The sequence below is a fragment of the Hyla sarda genome, unplaced genomic scaffold (genome assembly GCF_029499605.1).
Source record: "Hyla sarda isolate aHylSar1 unplaced genomic scaffold, aHylSar1.hap1 scaffold_172, whole genome shotgun sequence".
Lineage (NCBI taxonomy): Eukaryota > Metazoa > Chordata > Amphibia > Anura > Hylidae > Hyla > Hyla sarda.
Genome location: NW_026608360.1, coordinates 251,918 through 270,956, shown reverse-complemented (window position 1 = coordinate 270,956; position 19,039 = coordinate 251,918). Strand labels below are relative to the sequence as shown.

The 19,039-nt window shown below is 44.9% G+C and overlaps 7 non-coding genes across 7 annotated transcripts; all 7 read left to right on the top strand.

Annotated features, from left to right (window-relative positions):
• The first annotated feature begins 5,117 nt into the window (after positions 1-5,117).
• On the top strand, positions 5,118-5,308 carry LOC130312499 (U2 spliceosomal RNA). The gene has a single exon (XR_008860613.1). It is a non-coding gene; the product is annotated as a U2 spliceosomal RNA (small nuclear RNA).
• Positions 5,309-7,385: 2,077 nt separating this feature from the next.
• LOC130312498 (U2 spliceosomal RNA) lies at positions 7,386-7,576 on the top strand. The gene has a single exon (XR_008860612.1). It is a non-coding gene; the product is annotated as a U2 spliceosomal RNA (small nuclear RNA).
• A 2,093-nt stretch (positions 7,577-9,669) lies between these two features.
• LOC130312497 (U2 spliceosomal RNA) lies at positions 9,670-9,860 on the top strand. Its single transcript, XR_008860611.1, has one exon. It is a non-coding gene; the product is annotated as a U2 spliceosomal RNA (small nuclear RNA).
• Positions 9,861-11,938: 2,078 nt separating this feature from the next.
• Positions 11,939-12,129, top strand: LOC130312496 (U2 spliceosomal RNA). Its single transcript, XR_008860610.1, has one exon. It is a non-coding gene; the product is annotated as a U2 spliceosomal RNA (small nuclear RNA).
• Positions 12,130-14,216: 2,087 nt separating this feature from the next.
• Positions 14,217-14,407, top strand: LOC130312495 (U2 spliceosomal RNA). Its single transcript, XR_008860609.1, has one exon. It is a non-coding gene; the product is annotated as a U2 spliceosomal RNA (small nuclear RNA).
• A 2,095-nt stretch (positions 14,408-16,502) lies between these two features.
• LOC130312494 (U2 spliceosomal RNA) lies at positions 16,503-16,693 on the top strand. The gene has a single exon (XR_008860608.1). It is a non-coding gene; the product is annotated as a U2 spliceosomal RNA (small nuclear RNA).
• A 2,090-nt stretch (positions 16,694-18,783) lies between these two features.
• On the top strand, positions 18,784-18,974 carry LOC130312493 (U2 spliceosomal RNA). Its single transcript, XR_008860607.1, has one exon. It is a non-coding gene; the product is annotated as a U2 spliceosomal RNA (small nuclear RNA).
• The last annotated feature ends 65 nt before the right edge of the window (positions 18,975-19,039 follow it).

The window sequence follows — 19,039 nt, the reverse complement described above, 5'->3', positions numbered from 1 at the left end:
AGAACGAGATGATGGTGAACTTGTTGATGACTCCGATTTTACGGATGGAAATGACCCCTCATACTTACCTACTGAAATTGAGGGTGATGTTTATTGTGATGACAGTACACCTTCTAGTTCTAAGGTGGTAGATAGTCAAGGCATTCCTTACTTTGATCCCTCCCAAATAGTTCACCCCAGATCCGGAGAGTGGACCCCATCTGCTGAGGTAGACAAATTTATTTGTCTCTGGCTACGTAAAAACATGGACAATAAAGCCAGGAATAAACTTAGGGCCGAGTGCCCACGTCCCACTTTATCCACAGCTTCCTCAGCTACTCCCGATATTGATCCTATTTTATCTAGATTCATACAAAAATCGGGAAAAAATCCTATTAAAGGAATTGACCGCAGTTTTAAACTGTGTCAGGATAAGTTCTTAGATTTACTGGGCCCATTGACTCGTATTATGGAAATGTCCAAAGAGGCATTTAAAACTGGCAACCCTATTAACAATGACTCCCTTAGGGGATGGATACAAAGGACTATTTGCTTGTTCGGTAGCATAAATGAGGCCTTCTGTATAGAGAGAAGACGATCTATTTTATTAAAATTAGACCCACAGCTAACCTATTTGGCTCCCACTCCTACATCCACGGATGTGGATAATCACCTTTTCGGTGACAATTTTATCAAAGAAATTTCTAAGTACGTGGGCTTATTTTCCACACTGGACAAAGCCCAGGTGTCATTGAAAAAAGTCTTTCCCACTAGGGTTTTTGGAAGGGCCGGGAGAAACAGGGGTCGTTTTCCCGGCCGTCACACTCAATTCAGAGCACAATATAGAGGCCCCGCTTACACAGACAGAGCTGCCTATTCCATCCCCCCTCCCCAACCACAACCTCAACCCCAACCCTTTTTCCCTTATCGAGGTCGAACATGGAGACCAAGGGGACAAAGATTCAACACCCGTTCCAGACCAACAGGTAAGTGCACAATTAACAACTTCTTTCCTTCCCCCAGTGGGCGGAAGACTCCTACATTTTTCCCATTTTTGGGAAAGGATATCTTCCGACCAATGGATTATCAATACAACAAAGGGTTATCTGATAGAATTCATTACTATTCCATCTCAAACTCTTCCTCCTCCTCCCATTCATTTTTCTGTGGAGGATCAAAATCTTATAGAATTGGAAATAAAAGACCTTCTGACCAAACAAGCCATTATTCAGGTACCCCTAAATTTTCCAGGTTATGTAAGCAATCTTTTTCTAGTGAAAAAGAAGGATGCTGGCTATCGCCCAGTAATACATTTAAAAACATTAAACAATTTAGTAATATATCGCCATTTCAAGATGGAGGGCATCCATCTTCTAAGAGACATGTTATGGGAAAACGATTGGATGATAAAAGTCGATCTAAAAGATGCTTACCTCACGGTACCAATTCATCCTATTTCCCAACCGTTTCTTCAATTTGTTTGGAAAGGGAACAAATGGCAGTTCACTTGTCTTCCCTTCGGCCTTTCATCGGCCCCTTGGTGTTTCACCAAATTGATGAAACCAATAATAGCACTATTACGATCCAGAGGTGTTCGTCTCATAATTTATTTGGACGACATTCTCATTATGGCAAGTTCATACCAATTAGCCATTCTCCATATGAATTGGACTCTGGATCTGTTATCAAATCTCGGATTCTTAATAAACCAAGACAAATCCATTCTTGTTCCTTCTCAGGAAATGGAATTTCTGGGTTTCTTGATCAATTCTCAGACGGCTCTATTGAGCCTTCCATTGAAGAAATTGAAGACGATTCGCAGGGAAATTCGATCATTACTCAACAAAAACCTAATTTCTCTTCGAGCCATAGCTCGAATTGTGGGTCTCTTATCTGCATCAATTCAGGCCATCTTTCCGGCCCCGTTACACTATCGAGCTCTTCAACGTCTAAAAATTCAGCACTTGAGAGAAGGCTTGGGATACTCAGACGAGATCCAACTATCTTCAGAAGCGAAGGAAGAGTTAATTTGGTGGCTGCACCATATCCAGGAATGGAATGGGAAGACCATTTTCAACCCCCTGCCAGATCTAATTCTGGAATCAGACGCAAGCCTAACTGGATGGGGAGCTCGTTGTGGCCACCTATCCACGGGTGGCAAATGGTCCATCCAGGAATCTCAAATCCACATCAATTGTCTGGAATTGATGGCCGGATTCTTTGCCCTCAAGAGTTTTGTGGGGGACAGAACCCATTGTTGTATACTTTTACGCATGGACAATATTTCAGCGGTCCAATATATCAATCGTTTAGGAGGAACGAATTCCCCTATGTTGGCGAGCATTGCCAAAGACCTATGGCATTTTTGTTTGGACAGGGAGATCATTCTCAAAGCAGAGTACATCCCGGGCCTTTCCAATATAATAGCCGATTGGAATTCCCGCTATCTCAAGGATTACAGCGATTGGAGATTAGATCCTTCTATATTTCACCAACTTCATCTTTTGTGGGGTCCTCTATACTTGGACCTGTTCGCTTCCAGACTGAATCGTCAGATTCAAAGATTCTTCAGTTGGCGCCCGGATCCCGAATCATTAGGGACAGATGCTCTCATACAAATTTGGCCAAATCAGAGACTATATGCGTTTCCCCCCTTCATTCTGATCCCCAGGTTACTTTTCCAGATCTCAATTCAGAAAGCTTCGGTAGTACTAATAACTCCGTGGTGGCCATCACAACCTTGGTTCCCCCAAATATTGGGGATGTTAATAGATTATCCAAGGATCTTACCCAATCTCAACAATTTGTTGTTAGACCCCCTAGGGAATCCACATCCACTGATTGTGTCGCAACAACTTCAACTTGTAGCTTGGTTAATTTCAGGCCAATCCCCTCGGAGTACGTACTTTCTCAATCAACTAGAGACATTTTATCAGAAGCATGGGCTCCAGGCACCAGGATCGCTTATAGATCAGCCTGGAGACTTTGGTCTGATTGGTGCCTACAACGGGATCTGGATCCCATATCGGCACCTATTCCCTGTATCTTGAATTATCTATCGGCTTCTTTTGATTCAGGAAAAGCGTATCGTACGTTGAACCTGTACCGATCAGCCATATCTTTCTATCACTCTCCAGTAAATACTCTCCCCATTGGGAAACATCCGATTGTATGTAAACTTCTAAAAGGCATGCGTTTTAAACGTCCACCCACTCCCAAATATCAATCTACTTGGGATGTCAATTTAATTTTAGAATTATTTAATTCGTGGCAAGATAATGATACTCTTTCGTTAAAACTTCTGTCTTTTAAATTAACTACGTTACTCTGTCTAATATCCATTAAAAGGATTTCTGATGTCAGAATTCTTGATGTATCTCAAAGACAATTCTCCCCTCAAGGAGTTATCTTCTTTATATATAAAAGGACAAAAACTAATATTCGTCAGGTGTTTTATCCATCCTTTCCTCATAACGACAAACTTTGTGTAGTCAAATGTCTTCAAGCATATGAGACTAGAACTTTAACACTTCGACATTCTGCTTGTTCTCAATTACTCATTTCCTTCTGTAAACCTCATTTACCTGTTTCTTCTGCAACTCTAGCTAGATGGGTCAGAAACGTCATGTGTATGGCTGGTATCGATACTTCGGTATTTGGGGCTCATTCTGTTAGAGGAGCAGTATCCACTAAAATAATTCAAACAGGTGGCTCTTTATCAGACCTTCTGAAGGCAGCTAATTGGTCTTCAGATTCAACTTTTAAAACCTTTTATTATAGACCTGATTCCCATATATCTATGTCATTACTATAATTGATTATTATTTTTTGTTTGTTGAATATAATTCGATAACTTTAAACATGCATATAATGCGAGCCTCCTGTCTTGTTATAAAATTGGGGATTTTCCTAGTATTATGACGGAAAATATGGATTTTATAAAAGACAGGAGGCGAGCATTATCCCTCCCTCTACCACCCTTCTAACTATTATATTTTGATATATTTCAGCTTATTAATCAACCAGGGATGTCGACCTACGTTCTTCAATTTATATTCTTTTGGATGATGACCTCTTTCCTCTCTCAAGTTTTCCTCCAATTACATCATTGAAGGAGTCCAAATTGTATACAACCCTATTCAGTCATTCTACAGTTTTTCGAAGTTACAGAAAATTTTTCAGTTGGACCTTACTTATTGGACTTTATGTTGAACTTATCTATCCGCACAAAGAAGAGGAAGAATATGCTTTACCTGAACCTTATATATGGGATCCTGTATTCTCATTGGTTACATTTATCTAGCAAGTTAGGTGGTCACACCTGTACGTTTCACATTGTGTGTAAAGTTTTTTCTTGTGGAATTTAACTGTTTATGGGCTGCTATATGTCTGCAGTAAAGAAGAACAATGCATATAATGCTCGCCTCCTGTCTTTTATAAAATCCATATTTTCCGTCATAATACTAGGAAAATCCCCAATTGTTGCATCCATCTAGAACCCTCAGAACTACAGTGCTATGATGTCACTCACTTCCACAGGCCTTGCAGAGTGTAAACAACAACAACCCAGCTTTGTTGTGTATGTAACCATAGGGATTTGTGATGTCACCTAGAACCTTCACAGCAGCGACAGCTTTATGAGGAGCATCAGCACTGCTCTGCCTGAGCAGAACCATCACCGCCATAGGTTGTCAAATAACCCGGGTTTAACCCACACAGGTAAGTCCAATGGGGTGCAGGCATGTCCTCTATGCTTACAGCTTCCCGTGGGTGTTGGTTTGATACCGTTTGGGGACAGCCAAGGAGGCATCTGCAGGCAACAAAGGTAGGTGTGTGCTTGTGTGTGTGTTTCCTATGCAGATCCTAAGCCCAGTGTCACATGCAAGTAGGAGGAGTAAGAAGGGTTCCTGGCAAATCCGGGTTATGGATTGCATTTAAAAAGGCCCCGTGGGAGTGCAATGGGCCCCTGTCTTGCTGCTTAGCAATAATGGTATGGGTTTAGGTTCTGCTGTGTGTACTGGTGGTTGACTGCCCCCCAGCCCAGAGTGTGCATGGAAAATTGTCTGGCAGCCTCCCTGACAGCAAGCAGTGATAGTGCCCATGAAGGGCACCTTGTTGGGCCCGCCCCTTTCACGGTTATCGCTTCTCGGCCTTTTGGCTAAGATCAAGTGTAGTATCTGTTCTTATCAGTTTAATATCTGATACGTCCCCTATCTGGGGACCATATATTAAATGGATTTTTGAGAACGGGGGCCGATTTCGAAGCTTGCTTCCGTCGCCCTATGCATTGACCCGATATGGCAGTATCTTCGGGTACAGTGCACCACCCCCTTACAGGGTTAAAAAGAAAGATTCCTACTTCCATTGCTACCTGCTTGCTGGCTAGCCAGCTAGCCAGCCCTGTGGGCCTTGCTGCTGCTGCAGCCAAAAAACAAAAGGTGGTGCTGCTGCTGCTTCTGCTTGTGTCTGGCCGCTGTTGGAGCGTCCAGGCACAGGACTTCTGCTGCTGCTGACTAAATGGCCTCCTTAATTGGATCATTTGAGTAGCCAGCACACCTGTGCAGGTAGGGCATGACATGATAGGCAGCTGCCTTGATAGCGGGTGGGTGCTGAATGTTCCTAATTGACAAAATAAGATTAATGCTTATGAAGAAATATAAAATCTCATCCCTTCCCCAATATCGCGCCACACCCCTACCCCTTAATTCCCTGGTTGAACTTGATGGACATATGTCTTTTTTCGACCGTACTAACTATGTAACTATGTAACATAACATGGGGGGGGGGGGGTCTCCTGGCTGTTCACACAGGTGTGTCATTGCTGTACATTGACCATGCATTGCTTCTGTGGTATTGCAAAGGCAAAGACAAATGCTTCCAGCCATCCATTGCACTAATGGATTGGTCATCAGCTGGCTGTCTATGTCCCGCATCAATATAGACCAAAGTACAGAGGGTTAGGCTATGCTATTGTGCACCTACCTGATGCATCAGAAGGTGCGAGGCCCTTGCTAAATTCTGTGCACAGACTTTGAGATCTATACTTTAGACTGTATCTAAACCTGCTCCAACATGGACTGACATTCTGGCCTACTTTCAGCCGATGCGACTTGTCTGTCGCTGAACAGTCGCTTTTTATGTATTCAGCACCTATGTATAATGTTGTAAAAATGCTCTAGAAGCTAAAGTCGCAGAAATGTCACACATATTTGGCCTGCAACTTTCTGTGCGACAAATTCAGACAGGAAAAATCAGTATAAATCCTTAGAAAATTATCCCCCAGTGTCTCCATCTGCTGGCGGTATTGAATAAGCATTGCTGCACTGATGGGGTATGCATTAGACGAAAAAAAAGAAGAAAAAGAAGAATAATACGCCCAGAAAAGAGGCGAAAAGGAGAAAAACGTAAAAAAACGTGAAAAAAAAGTAAGAGGAAGAGAAGGGAAAAAAAGGTGGAAATGGGTTTAAAAGTGATTTCGGCGGAGAAATATATATATATATATATATATATATATATATATATATATATATATACGCGCACACACACACATATATATAAACGTATTCTCCATTGAGATATTGCAGCCGCTGCTGTGTCCAGGCCCAGGAGCCTTAGCACTGTGCTGTGATGTCACTCAATACCACTGACATCACTAGGTGTAAACAACATCTCTCCTTTGCTGTGTATGTGACTATGGAGCTGTTTGGTGATGTCGTCTATTATGGCCTTCATAGAAGCAACAGGAGATTGTTGCATCCATCTAGAACCCTCAGAACTACAGTGCTATGATGTCACTCACTTCCACAGGCCTTGCAGAGTGTAAACAACAACAACCCAGCTTTGTTGTGTATGTAACCATAGGGATTTGTGATGTCACCTAGAACCTTCACAGCAGCGACAGCTTTATGAGGAGCATCAGCACTGCTCTGCCTGAGCAGAACCATCACCGCCATAGGTTGTCAAATAACCCGGGTTTAACCCACACAGGTAAGTCCAATGGGGTGCAGGCATGTCCTCTATGCTTACAGCTTCCCGTGGGTGTTGGTTTGATACCGTTTGGGGACAGCCAAGGAGGCATCTGCAGGCAACAAAGGTAGGTGTGTGCTTGTGTGTGTGTTTCCTATGCAGATCCTAAGCCCAGTGTCACATGCAAGTAGGAGGAGTAAGAAGGGTTCCTGGCAAATCCGGGTTATGGATTGCATTTAAAAAGGCCCCGTGGGAGTGCAATGGGCCCCTGTCTTGCTGCTTAGCAATAATGGTATGGGTTTAGGTTCTGCTGTGTGTACTGGTGGTTGACTGCCCCCCAGCCCAGAGTGTGCATGGAAAATTGTCTGGCAGCCTCCCTGACAGCAAGCAGTGATAGTGCCCATGAAGGGCACCTTGTTGGGCCCGCCCCTTTCACGGTTATCGCTTCTCGGCCTTTTGGCTAAGATCAAGTGTAGTATCTGTTCTTATCAGTTTAATATCTGATACGTCCCCTATCTGGGGACCATATATTAAATGGATTTTTGAGAACGGGGGCCGATTTCGAAGCTTGCTTCCGTCGCCCTATGCATTGACCCGATATGGCAGTATCTTCGGGTACAGTGCACCACCCCCTTACAGGGTTAAAAAGAAAGATTCCTACTTTCATTGCTACCTGCTTGCTGGCTAGCCAGCTAGCCAGCCCTGTGGGCCTTGCTGCTGCTGCAGCCAAAAAACAAAAGGTGGTGCTGCTGCTGCTTCTGCTGCTTCTGCTTCTGCTTGTGTCTGGCCGCTGTTGGAGCGTCCAGGCACAGGACTTCTGCTGCTGCTGACTAAATGGCCTCCTTAATTGGATCATTTGAGTAGCCAGCACACCTGTGCAGGTAGGGCATGACATGATAGGCAGCTGCCTTGATAGCGGGTGGGTGCTGAATGTTCCTAATTGACAAAATAAGATTAATGCTTATGAAGAAATATAAAATCTCATCCCTTCCCCAATATCGCGCCACACCCCTACCCCTTAATTCCCTGGTTGAACTTGATGGACATATGTCTTTTTTCGACCGTACTAACTATGTAACTATGTAACATAACATGGTGGGGGGGGGGGGGGTCTCCTGGCTGTTCACACAGGTGTGTCATTGCTGTACATTGACCATGCATTGCTTCTGTGGTATTGCAAAGGCAAAGACAAATGCTTCCAGCCATCCATTGCACTAATGGATTGGTCATCAGCTGGCTGTCTATGTCCCGCATCAATATAGACCAAAGTACAGAGGGTTAGGCTATGCTATTGTGCACCTACCTGATGCATCAGAAGGTGCGAGGCCCTTGCTAAATTCTGTGCACAGACTTTGAGATCTATACTTTAGACTGTATCTAAACCTGCTCCAACATGGACTGACATTCTGGCCTACTTTCAGCCGATGCGACTTGTCTGTCGCTGAACAGTCGCTTTTTATGTATTCAGCACCTATGTATAATGTTGTAAAAATGCTCTAGAAGCTAAAGTCGCAGAAATGTCACACATATTTGGCCTGCAACTTTCTGTGCGACAAATTCAGACAGGAAAAATCAGTATAAATCCTTAGAAAATTATCCCCCAGTGTCTCCATCTGCTGGCGGTATTGAATAAGCATTGCTGCACTGATGGGGTATGCATTAGACGAAAAAAAAGAAGAAAAAGAAGAATAATACGCCCAGAAAAGAGGCGAAAAGGAGAAAAACGTAAAAAAACGTGAAAAAAAAGTAAGAGGAAGAGAAGGGAAAAAAAAGGTGGAAATGGGTTTAAAAGTGATTTCGGCGGAGAAATATATATATATATATATATATATATATATATATATATATATGCGCACACACACACACATATATATAAACGTATTCTCCGTTGAGATATTGCAGCCGCTGCTTTGTCCAGGCCCAGGAGCCTTAGCACTGTGCTGTGATGTCACTCAATACCACTGACATCACTAGGTGTAAACAACATCTCTCCTTTGCTGTGTATGTGACTATGGAGCTGTTTGGTGATGTCGTCTATTATGGCCTTCATAGAAGCAACAGGAGATTGTTGCATCCATCTAGAACCCTCACAACTACAGTGCTATGATGTCACTCACTTCCACAGGCCTTGCAGAGTGTAAACAACAACAACCCAGCTTTGTTGTGTATGTAACCATAGGGATTTGTGATGTCACCTAGAACCTTCACAGCAGCGACAGCTTTATGAGGAGCATCAGCACTGCTCTGCCTGAGCAGAACCATCACCGCCATAGGTTGTCAAATAACCCGGGTTTAACCCACACAGGTAAGTCCAATGGGGTGCAGGCATGTCCTCTATGCTTACAGCTTCCCGTGGGTGTTGGTTTGATACCGTTTGGGGACAGCCAAGGAGGCATCTGCAGGCAACAAAGGTAGGTGTGTGCTTGTGTGTGTGTTTCCTATGCAGATCCTAAGCCCAGTGTCACATGCAAGTAGGAGGAGTAAGAAGGGTTCCTGGCAAATCCGGGTTATGGATTGCATTTAAAAAGGCCCCGTGGGAGTGCAATGGGCCCCTGTCTTGCTGCTTAGCAATAATGGTATGGGTTTAGGTTCTGCTGTGTGTACTGGTGGTTGACTGCCCCCCAGCCCAGAGTGTGCATGGAAAATTGTCTAGCAGCCTCCCTGACAGCAAGCAGTGATAGTGCCCATGAAGGGCACCTTGTTGGGCCCGCCCCTTTCACGGTTATCGCTTCTCGGCCTTTTGGCTAAGATCAAGTGTAGTATCTGTTCTTATCAGTTTAATATCTGATACGTCCCCTATCTGGGGACCATATATTAAATGGATTTTTGAGAACGGGGGCCGATTTCGAAGCTTGCTTCCGTCGCCCTATGCATTGACCCGATATGGCAGTATCTTCGGGTACAGTGCACCACCCCCTTACAGGGTTAAAAAGAAAGATTCCTACTTTCATTGCTACCTGCTTGCTGGCTAGCCAGCTAGCCAGCCCTGTGGGCCTTGCTGCTGCTGCAGCCAAAAAACAAAAGGTGGTGCTGCTGCTGCTTCTGCTGCTTCTGCTTGTGTCTGGCCGCTGTTGGAGCGTCCAGGCACAGGACTTCTGCTGCTGCTGACTAAATGGCCTCCTTAATTGGATCATTTGAGTAGCCAGCACACCTGTGCAGGTAGGGCATGACATGATAGGCAGCTGCCTTGATAGCGGGTGGGTGCTGAATGTTCCTAATTGACAAAATAAGATTAATGCTTATGAAGAAATATAAAATCTCATCCCTTCCCCAATATCGCGCCACACCCCTACCCCTTAATTCCCTGGTTGAACTTGATGGACATATGTCTTTTTTCGACCGTACTAACTATGTAACTATGTAACATAACATGGGGGGGGGGGGGTCTCCTGGCTGTTCACACAGGTGTGTCATTGCTGTACATTGACCATGCATTGCTTCTGTGGTATTGCAAAGGCAAAGACAAATGCTTCCAGCCATCCATTGCACTAATGGATTGGTCATCAGCTGGCTGTCTATGTCCCGCATCAATATAGACCAAAGTACAGAGGGTTAGGCTATGCTATTGTGCACCTACCTGATGCATCAGAAGGTGCGAGGCCCTTGCTAAATTCTGTGCACAGACTTTGAGATCTATACTTTAGACTGTATCTAAACCTGCTCCAACATGGACTGACATTCTGGCCTACTTTCAGCCGATGCGACTTGTCTGTCGCTGAACAGTCGCTTTTTATGTATTCAGCACCTATGTATAATGTTGTAAAAATGCTCTAGAAGCTAAAGTCGCAGAAATGTCACACATATTTGGCCTGCAACTTTCTGTGCGACAAATTCAGACAGGAAAAATCAGTATAAATCCTTAGAAAATTATCCCCCAGTGTCTCCATCTGCTGGCGGTATTGAATAAGCATTGCTGCACTGATGGGGTATGCATTAGACGAAAAAAAAGAAGAAAAAGAAGAATAATACGCCCAGAAAAGAGGCGAAAAGGAGAAAAACGTAAAAAAACGTGAAAAAAAAGTAAGAGGAAGAGAAGGGAAAAAAAGGTGGAAATGGGTTTAAAAGTGATTTCGGCGGAGAAATATATATATATATATATATATATATATATATATATATACGCGCACACACACACATATATATAAACGTATTCTCCGTTGAGATATTGCAGCCGCTGCTGTGTCCAGGCCCAGGAGCCTTAGCACTGTGCTGTGATGTCACTCAATACCACTGACATCACTAGGTGTAAACAACATCTCTCCTTTGCTGTGTATGTGACTATGGAGCTGTTTGGTGATGTCGTCTATTATGGCCTTCATAGAAGCAACAGGAGATTGTTGCATCCATCTAGAACCCTCAGAACTACAGTGCTATGATGTCACTCACTTCCACAGGCCTTGCAGAGTGTAAACAACAACAACCCAGCTTTGTTGTGTATGTAACCATAGGGATTTGTGATGTCACCTAGAACCTTCACAGCAGCGACAGCTTTATGAGGAGCATCAGCACTGCTCTGCCTGAGCAGAACCATCACCGCCATAGGTTGTCAAATAACCCGGGTTTAACCCACACAGGTAAGTCCAATGGGGTGCAGGCATGTCCTCTATGCTTACAGCTTCCCGTGGGTGTTGGTTTGATACCGTTTGGGGACAGCCAAGGAGGCATCTGCAGGCAACAAAGGTAGGTGTGTGCTTGTGTGTGTGTTTCCTATGCAGATCCTAAGCCCAGTGTCACATGCAAGTAGGAGGAGTAAGAAGGGTTCCTGGCAAATCCGGGTTATGGATTGCATTTAAAAAGGCCCCGTGGGAGTGCAATGGGCCCCTGTCTTGCTGCTTAGCAATAATGGTATGGGTTTAGGTTCTGCTGTGTGTACTGGTGGTTGACTGCCCCCCAGCCCAGAGTGTGCATGGAAAATTGTCTGGCAGCCTCCCTGACAGCAAGCAGTGATAGTGCCCATGAAGGGCACCTTGTTGGGCCCGCCCCTTTCACGGTTATCGCTTCTCGGCCTTTTGGCTAAGATCAAGTGTAGTATCTGTTCTTATCAGTTTAATATCTGATACGTCCCCTATCTGGGGACCATATATTAAATGGATTTTTGAGAACGGGGGCCGATTTCGAAGCTTGCTTCCGTCGCCCTATGCATTGACCCGATATGGCAGTATCTTCGGGTACAGTGCACCACCCCCTTACAGGGTTAAAAAGAAAGATTCCTACTTTCATTGCTACCTGCTTGCTGGCTAGCCAGCTAGCCAGCCCTGTGGGCCTTGCTGCTGCTGCAGCCAAAAAACAAAAGGTGGTGCTGCTGCTGCTGCTTCTGCTTCTGCTTGTGTCTGGCCGCTGTTGGAGCGTCCAGGCACAGGACTTCTGCTGCTGCTGACTAAATGGCCTCCTTAATTGGATCATTTGAGTAGCCAGCACACCTGTGCAGGTAGGGCATGACATGATAGGCAGCTGCCTTGATAGCGGGTGGGTGCTGAATGTTCCTAATTGACAAAATAAGATTAATGCTTATGAAGAAATATAAAATCTCATCCCTTCCCCAATATCGCGCCACACCCCTACCCCTTAATTCCCTGGTTGAACTTGATGGACATATGTCTTTTTTCGACCGTACTAACTATGTAACTATGTAACATAACATGGGGGGGGGGGGGGTCTCCTGGCTGTTCACACAGGTGTGTCATTGCTGTACATTGACCATGCATTGCTTCTGTGGTATTGCAAAGGCAAAGACAAATGCTTCCAGCCATCCATTGCACTAATGGATTGGTCATCAGCTGGCTGTCTATGTCCCGCATCAATATAGACCAAAGTACAGAGGGTTAGGCTATGCTATTGTGCACCTACCTGATGCATCAGAAGGTGCGAGGCCCTTGCTAAATTCTGTGCACAGACTTTGAGATCTATACTTTAGACTGTATCTAAACCTGCTCCAACATGGACTGACATTCTGGCCTACTTTCAGCCGATGCGACTTGTCTGTCGCTGAACAGTCGCTTTTTATGTATTCAGCACCTATGTATAATGTTGTAAAAATGCTCTAGAAGCTAAAGTCGCAGAAATGTCACACATATTTGGCCTGCAACTTTCTGTGCGACAAATTCAGACAGGAAAAATCAGTATAAATCCTTAGAAAATTATCCCCCAGTGTCTCCATCTGCTGGCGGTATTGAATAAGCATTGCTGCACTGATGGGGTATGCATTAGACGAAAAAAAAGAAGAAAAAGAAGAATAATACGCCCAGAAAAGAGGCGAAAAGGAGAAAAACGTAAAAAAACGTGAAAAAAAAGTAAGAGGAAGAGAAGGGAAAAAAAGGTGGAAATGGGTTTAAAAGTGATTTCGGCGGAGAAATATATATATATATATATATATATATATATATATATATATATATATACGCGCACACACACACATATATATAAACGTATTCTCCGTTGAGATATTGCAGCCGCTGCTGTGTCCAGGCCCAGGAGCCTTAGCACTGTGCTGTGATGTCACTCAATACCACTGACATCACTAGGTGTAAACAACATCTCTCCTTTGCTGTGTATGTGACTATGGAGCTGTTTGGTGATGTCGTCTATTATGGCCTTCATAGAAGCAACAGGAGATTGTTGCATCCATCTAGAACCCTCAGAACTACAGTGCTATGATGTCACTCACTTCCACAGGCCTTGCAGAGTGTAAACAACAACAACCCAGCTTTGTTGTGTATGTAACCATAGGGATTTGTGATGTCACCTAGAACCTTCACAGCAGCGACAGCTTTATGAGGAGCATCAGCACTGCTCTGCCTGAGCAGAACCATCACCGCCATAGGTTGTCAAATAACCCGGGTTTAACCCACACAGGTAAGTCCAATGGGGTGCAGGCATGTCCTCTATGCTTACAGCTTCCCGTGGGTGTTGGTTTGATACCGTTTGGGGACAGCCAAGGAGGCATCTGCAGGCAACAAAGGTAGGTGTGTGCTTGTGTGTGTGTTTCCTATGCAGATCCTAAGCCCAGTGTCACATGCAAGTAGGAGGAGTAAGAAGGGTTCCTGGCAAATCCGGGTTATGGATTGCATTTAAAAAGGCCCCGTGGGAGTGCAATGGGCCCCTGTCTTGCTGCTTAGCAATAATGGTATGGGTTTAGGTTCTGCTGTGTGTACTGGTGGTTGACTGCCCCCCAGCCCAGAGTGTGCATGGAAAATTGTCTGGCAGCCTCCCTGACAGCAAGCAGTGATAGTGCCCATGAAGGGCACCTTGTTGGGCCCGCCCCTTTCACGGTTATCGCTTCTCGGCCTTTTGGCTAAGATCAAGTGTAGTATCTGTTCTTATCAGTTTAATATCTGATACGTCCCCTATCTGGGGACCATATATTAAATGGATTTTTGAGAACGGGGGCCGATTTCGAAGCTTGCTTCCGTCGCCCTATGCATTGACCCGATATGGCAGTATCTTCGGGTACAGTGCACCACCCCCTTACAGGGTTAAAAAGAAAGATTCCTACTTTCATTGCTACCTGCTTGCTGGCTAGCCAGCTAGCCAGCCCTGTGGGCCTTGCTGCTGCTGCAGCCAAAAAACAAAAGGTGGTGCTGCTGCTGCTTCTGCTGCTTCTGCTTCTGCTTGTGTCTGGCCGCTGTTGGAGCGTCCAGGCACAGGACTTCTGCTGCTGCTGACTAAATGGCCTCCTTAATTGGATCATTTGAGTAGCCAGCACACCTGTGCAGGTAGGGCATGACATGATAGGCAGCTGCCTTGATAGCGGGTGGGTGCTGAATGTTCCTAATTGACAAAATAAGATTAATGCTTATGAAGAAATATAAAATCTCATCCCTTCCCCAATATCGCGCCACACCCCTACCCCTTAATTCCCTGGTTGAACTTGATGGACATATGTCTTTTTTCGACCGTACTAACTATGTAACTATGTAACATAACATGGGGGGGGGGGGGGTCTCCTGGCTGTTCACACAGGTGTGTCATTGCTGTACATTGACCATGCATTGCTTCTGTGGTATTGCAAAGGCAAAGACAAATGCTTCCAGCCATCCATTGCACTAATGGATTGGTCATCAGCTGGCTGTCTATGTCCCGCATCAATATAGACCAAAGTACAGAGGGTTAGGCTATGCTATTGTGCACCTACCTGATGCATCAGAAGGTGCGAGGCCCTTGCTAAATTCTGTGCACAGACTTTGAGATCTATACTTTAGACTGTATCTAAACCTGCTCCAACATGGACTGACATTCTGGCCTACTTTCAGCCGATGCGACTTGTCTGTCGCTGAACAGTCGCTTTTTATGTATTCAGCACCTATGTATAATGTTGTAAAAATGCTCTAGAAGCTAAAGTCGCAGAAATGTCACACATATTTGGCCTGCAACTTTCTGTGCGACAAATTCAGACAGGAAAAATCAGTATAAATCCTTAGAAAATTATCCCCCAGTGTCTCCATCTGCTGGCGGTATTGAATAAGCATTGCTGCACTGATGGGGTATGCATTAGACGAAAAAAAAGAAGAAAAAGAAGAATAATACGCCCAGAAAAGAGGCGAAAAGGAGAAAAACGTAAAAAAACGTGAAAAAAAAGTAAGAGGAAGAGAAGGGAAAAAAAGGTGGAAATGGGTTTAAAAGTGATTTCGGCGGAGAAATATATATATATATATATATATATATATATATATATATATATATATATACGCGCACACACACACATATATATAAACGTATTCTCCATTGAGATATTGCAGCCGCTGCTGTGTCCAGGCCCAGGAGCCTTAGCACTGTGCTGTGATGTCACTCAATACCACTGACATCACTAGGTGTAAACAACATCTCTCCTTTGCTGTGTATGTGACTATGGAGCTGTTTGGTGATGTCGTCTATTATGGCCTTCATAGAAGCAACAGGAGATTGTTGCATCCATCTAGAACCCTCAGAACTACAGTGCTATGATGTCACTCACTTCCACAGGCCTTGCAGAGTGTAAACAACAACAACCCAGCTTTGTTGTGTATGTAACCATAGGGATTTGTGATGTCACCTAGAACCTTCACAGCAGCGACAGCTTTATGAGGAGCATCAGCACTGCTCTGCCTGAGCAGAACCATCACCGCCATAGGTTGTCAAATAACCCGGGTTTAACCCACACAGGTAAGTCCAATGGGGTGCAGGCATGTCCTCTATGCTTACAGCTTCCCGTGGGTGTTGGTTTGATACCGTTTGGGGACAGCCAAGGAGGCATCTGCAGGCAACAAAGGTAGGTGTGTGCTTGTGTGTGTGTTTCCTATGCAGATCCTAAGCCCAGTGTCACATGCAAGTAGGAGGAGTAAGAAGGGTTCCTGGCAAATCCGGGTTATGGATTGCATTTAAAAAGGCCCCGTGGGAGTGCAATGGGCCCCTGTCTTGCTGCTTAGCAATAATGGTATGGGTTTAGGTTCTGCTGTGTGTACTGGTGGTTGACTGCCCCCCAGCCCAGAGTGTGCATGGAAAATTGTCTGGCAGCCTCCCTGACAGCAAGCAGTGATAGTGCCCATGAAGGGCACCTTGTTGGGCCCGCCCCTTTCACGGTTATCGCTTCTCGGCCTTTTGGCTAAGATCAAGTGTAGTATCTGTTCTTATCAGTTTAATATCTGATACGTCCCCTATCTGGGGACCATATATTAAATGGATTTTTGAGAACGGGGGCCGATTTCGAAGCTTGCTTCCGTCGCCCTATGCATTGACCCGATATGGCAGTATCTTCGGGTACAGTGCACCACCCCCTTACAGGGTTAAAAAGAAAGATTCCTACTTTCATTGCTACCTGCTTGCTGGCTAGCCAGCTAGCCAGCCCTGTGGGCCTTGCTGCTGCTGCAGCCAAAAACCAAAAGGTGGTGCTGCTGCTGCTTCTGCTGCTTCTGCTTCTGCTTGTGTCTGGCCGCTGTTGGAGCGTCCAGGCACAGGACTTCTGCTGCTGCTGACTAAATGGCCTCCTTAATTGGATCATTTGAGTAGCCAGCACACCTGTGCAGGTAGGGCATGACATGATAGGCAGCTGCCTTGATAGCGGGTGGGTGCTGAATGTTCCTAATTGACAAAATAAGATTAATGCTTATGAAGAAATATAAAATCTCATCCCTTCCCCAATATCGCGCCACACCCCTACCCCTTAATTCCCTGGTTGAACTTGATGGACATATGTCTTTTTTCGACCGTACTAACTATGTAACTATGTAACATAACATGGTGGGGGGGGGGGGGTGTCTCCTGGCTGTTCACACAGGTGTGTCATTGCTGTACATTGACCATGCATTGCTTCTGTGGTATTGCAAAGGCAAAGACAAATGCTTCCAGCCATCCATTGCACTAATGGATTGGTCATCAGCTGGCTGTCTATGTCCCGCATCAATATAGACCAAAGTACAGAGGGTTAGGCTATGCTATTGTGCACCTACCTGATGCATCAGAAGGTGCGAGGCCCTTGCTAAATTCTGTGCACAGACTTTGAGATCTATACTTTAGACTGTATCTAAACCTGCTCCAACATGGACTGACATTCTGGCCTACTTTCAGCCGATGCGACTTGTCTGTCGCTGAACAGTCGCTTTTTATGTATTCAGCACCTATGTATAATGTTGTAAAAATGCTCTAGAAGCTAAAGTCGCAGAAATGTCACACATATTTGGCCTGCAACTTTCTGTGCGACAAATTCAGACAGGAAAAATCAGTATAAATCCTTAGAAAATTATCCCCCAGTGTCTCCATCTGCTGGCGGTATTGAATAAGCATTGCTGCACTGATGGGGTATGCATTAGACGAAAAAAAAGAAGAAAAAGAAGAATAATACGCCCAGAAAAGAGGCGAAAAGGAGAAAAACGTAAAAAAACGTGAAAAAAAAGTAAGAGGAAGAGAAGGGAAAAAAAAGGTGGAAATGGGTTTAAAAGTGATTTCGGCGGAGAAATATATATATATATATATATATATATATATATATATATGCGCACACACACACACATATATATAAACGTATTCTCCGTTGAGATATTGCAGCCGCTGCTGTGTCCAGGCCCAGGAGCCTTAGCACTGTGCTGTGATGTCACTCAATACCACTGACATCACTAGGTGTAAACAACATCTCTCCTTTGCTGTGTATGTGACTATGGAGCTGTTTGGTGATGTCGTCTATTATGGCCTTCATAGAAGCAACAGGAGATTGTTGCATCCATCTAGAACCCTCAGAACTACAGTGCTATGATGTCACTCACTTCCACAGGCCTTGCAGAGTGTAAACAACAACAACCCAGCTTTGTTGTGTATGTAACCATAGGGATTTGTGATGTCACCTAGAACCTTCACAGCAGCGACAGCTTTATGAGGAGCATCAGCACTGCTCTGCCTGAGCAGAACCATCACCGCCATAGGTTGTCAAATAACCCGGGTTTAACCCACACAGGTAAGTCCAATGGGGTGCAGGCATGTCCTCTATGCTTACAGCTTCCCGTGGGTGTTGGTTTGATACCGTTTGGGGACAGCCAAGGAGGCATCTGCAGGCAACAAAGGTAGGTGTGTGCTTGTGTGTGTGTTTCCTATGCAGATCCTAAGCCCAGTGTCACATGCAAGTAGGAGGAGTAAGAAGGGTTCCTGGCAAATCCGGGTTATGGATTGCATTTAAAAAGGCCCCGTGGGAGTGCAATGGGCCCCTGTCTTGCTGCTTAGCAATAATGGTATGGGTTTAGGTTCTGCTGTGTGTACTGGTGGTTGACTGCCCCCCAGCCCAGAGTGTGCATGGAAAATTGTCTAGCAGCCTCCCTGACAGCAAGCAGTGATAGTGCCCATGAAGGGCACCTTGTTGGGCCCGCCCCTTTCACGGTTATCGCTTCTCGGCCTTTTGGCTAAGATCAAGTGTAGTATCTGTTCTTATCAGTTTAATATCTGATACGTCCCCTATCTGGGGACCATATATTAAATGGATTTTTGAGAACGGGGGCCGATTTCGAAGCTTGCTTCCGTCGCCCTATGCATTGACCCGATATGGCAGTATCTTCGGGTACAGTGCACCACCCCCTTACAGGGTTAAAAAGAAAGATTCCTACTTTCATTGCTACCTGCTTGCTGGCTAGCCAGCTAG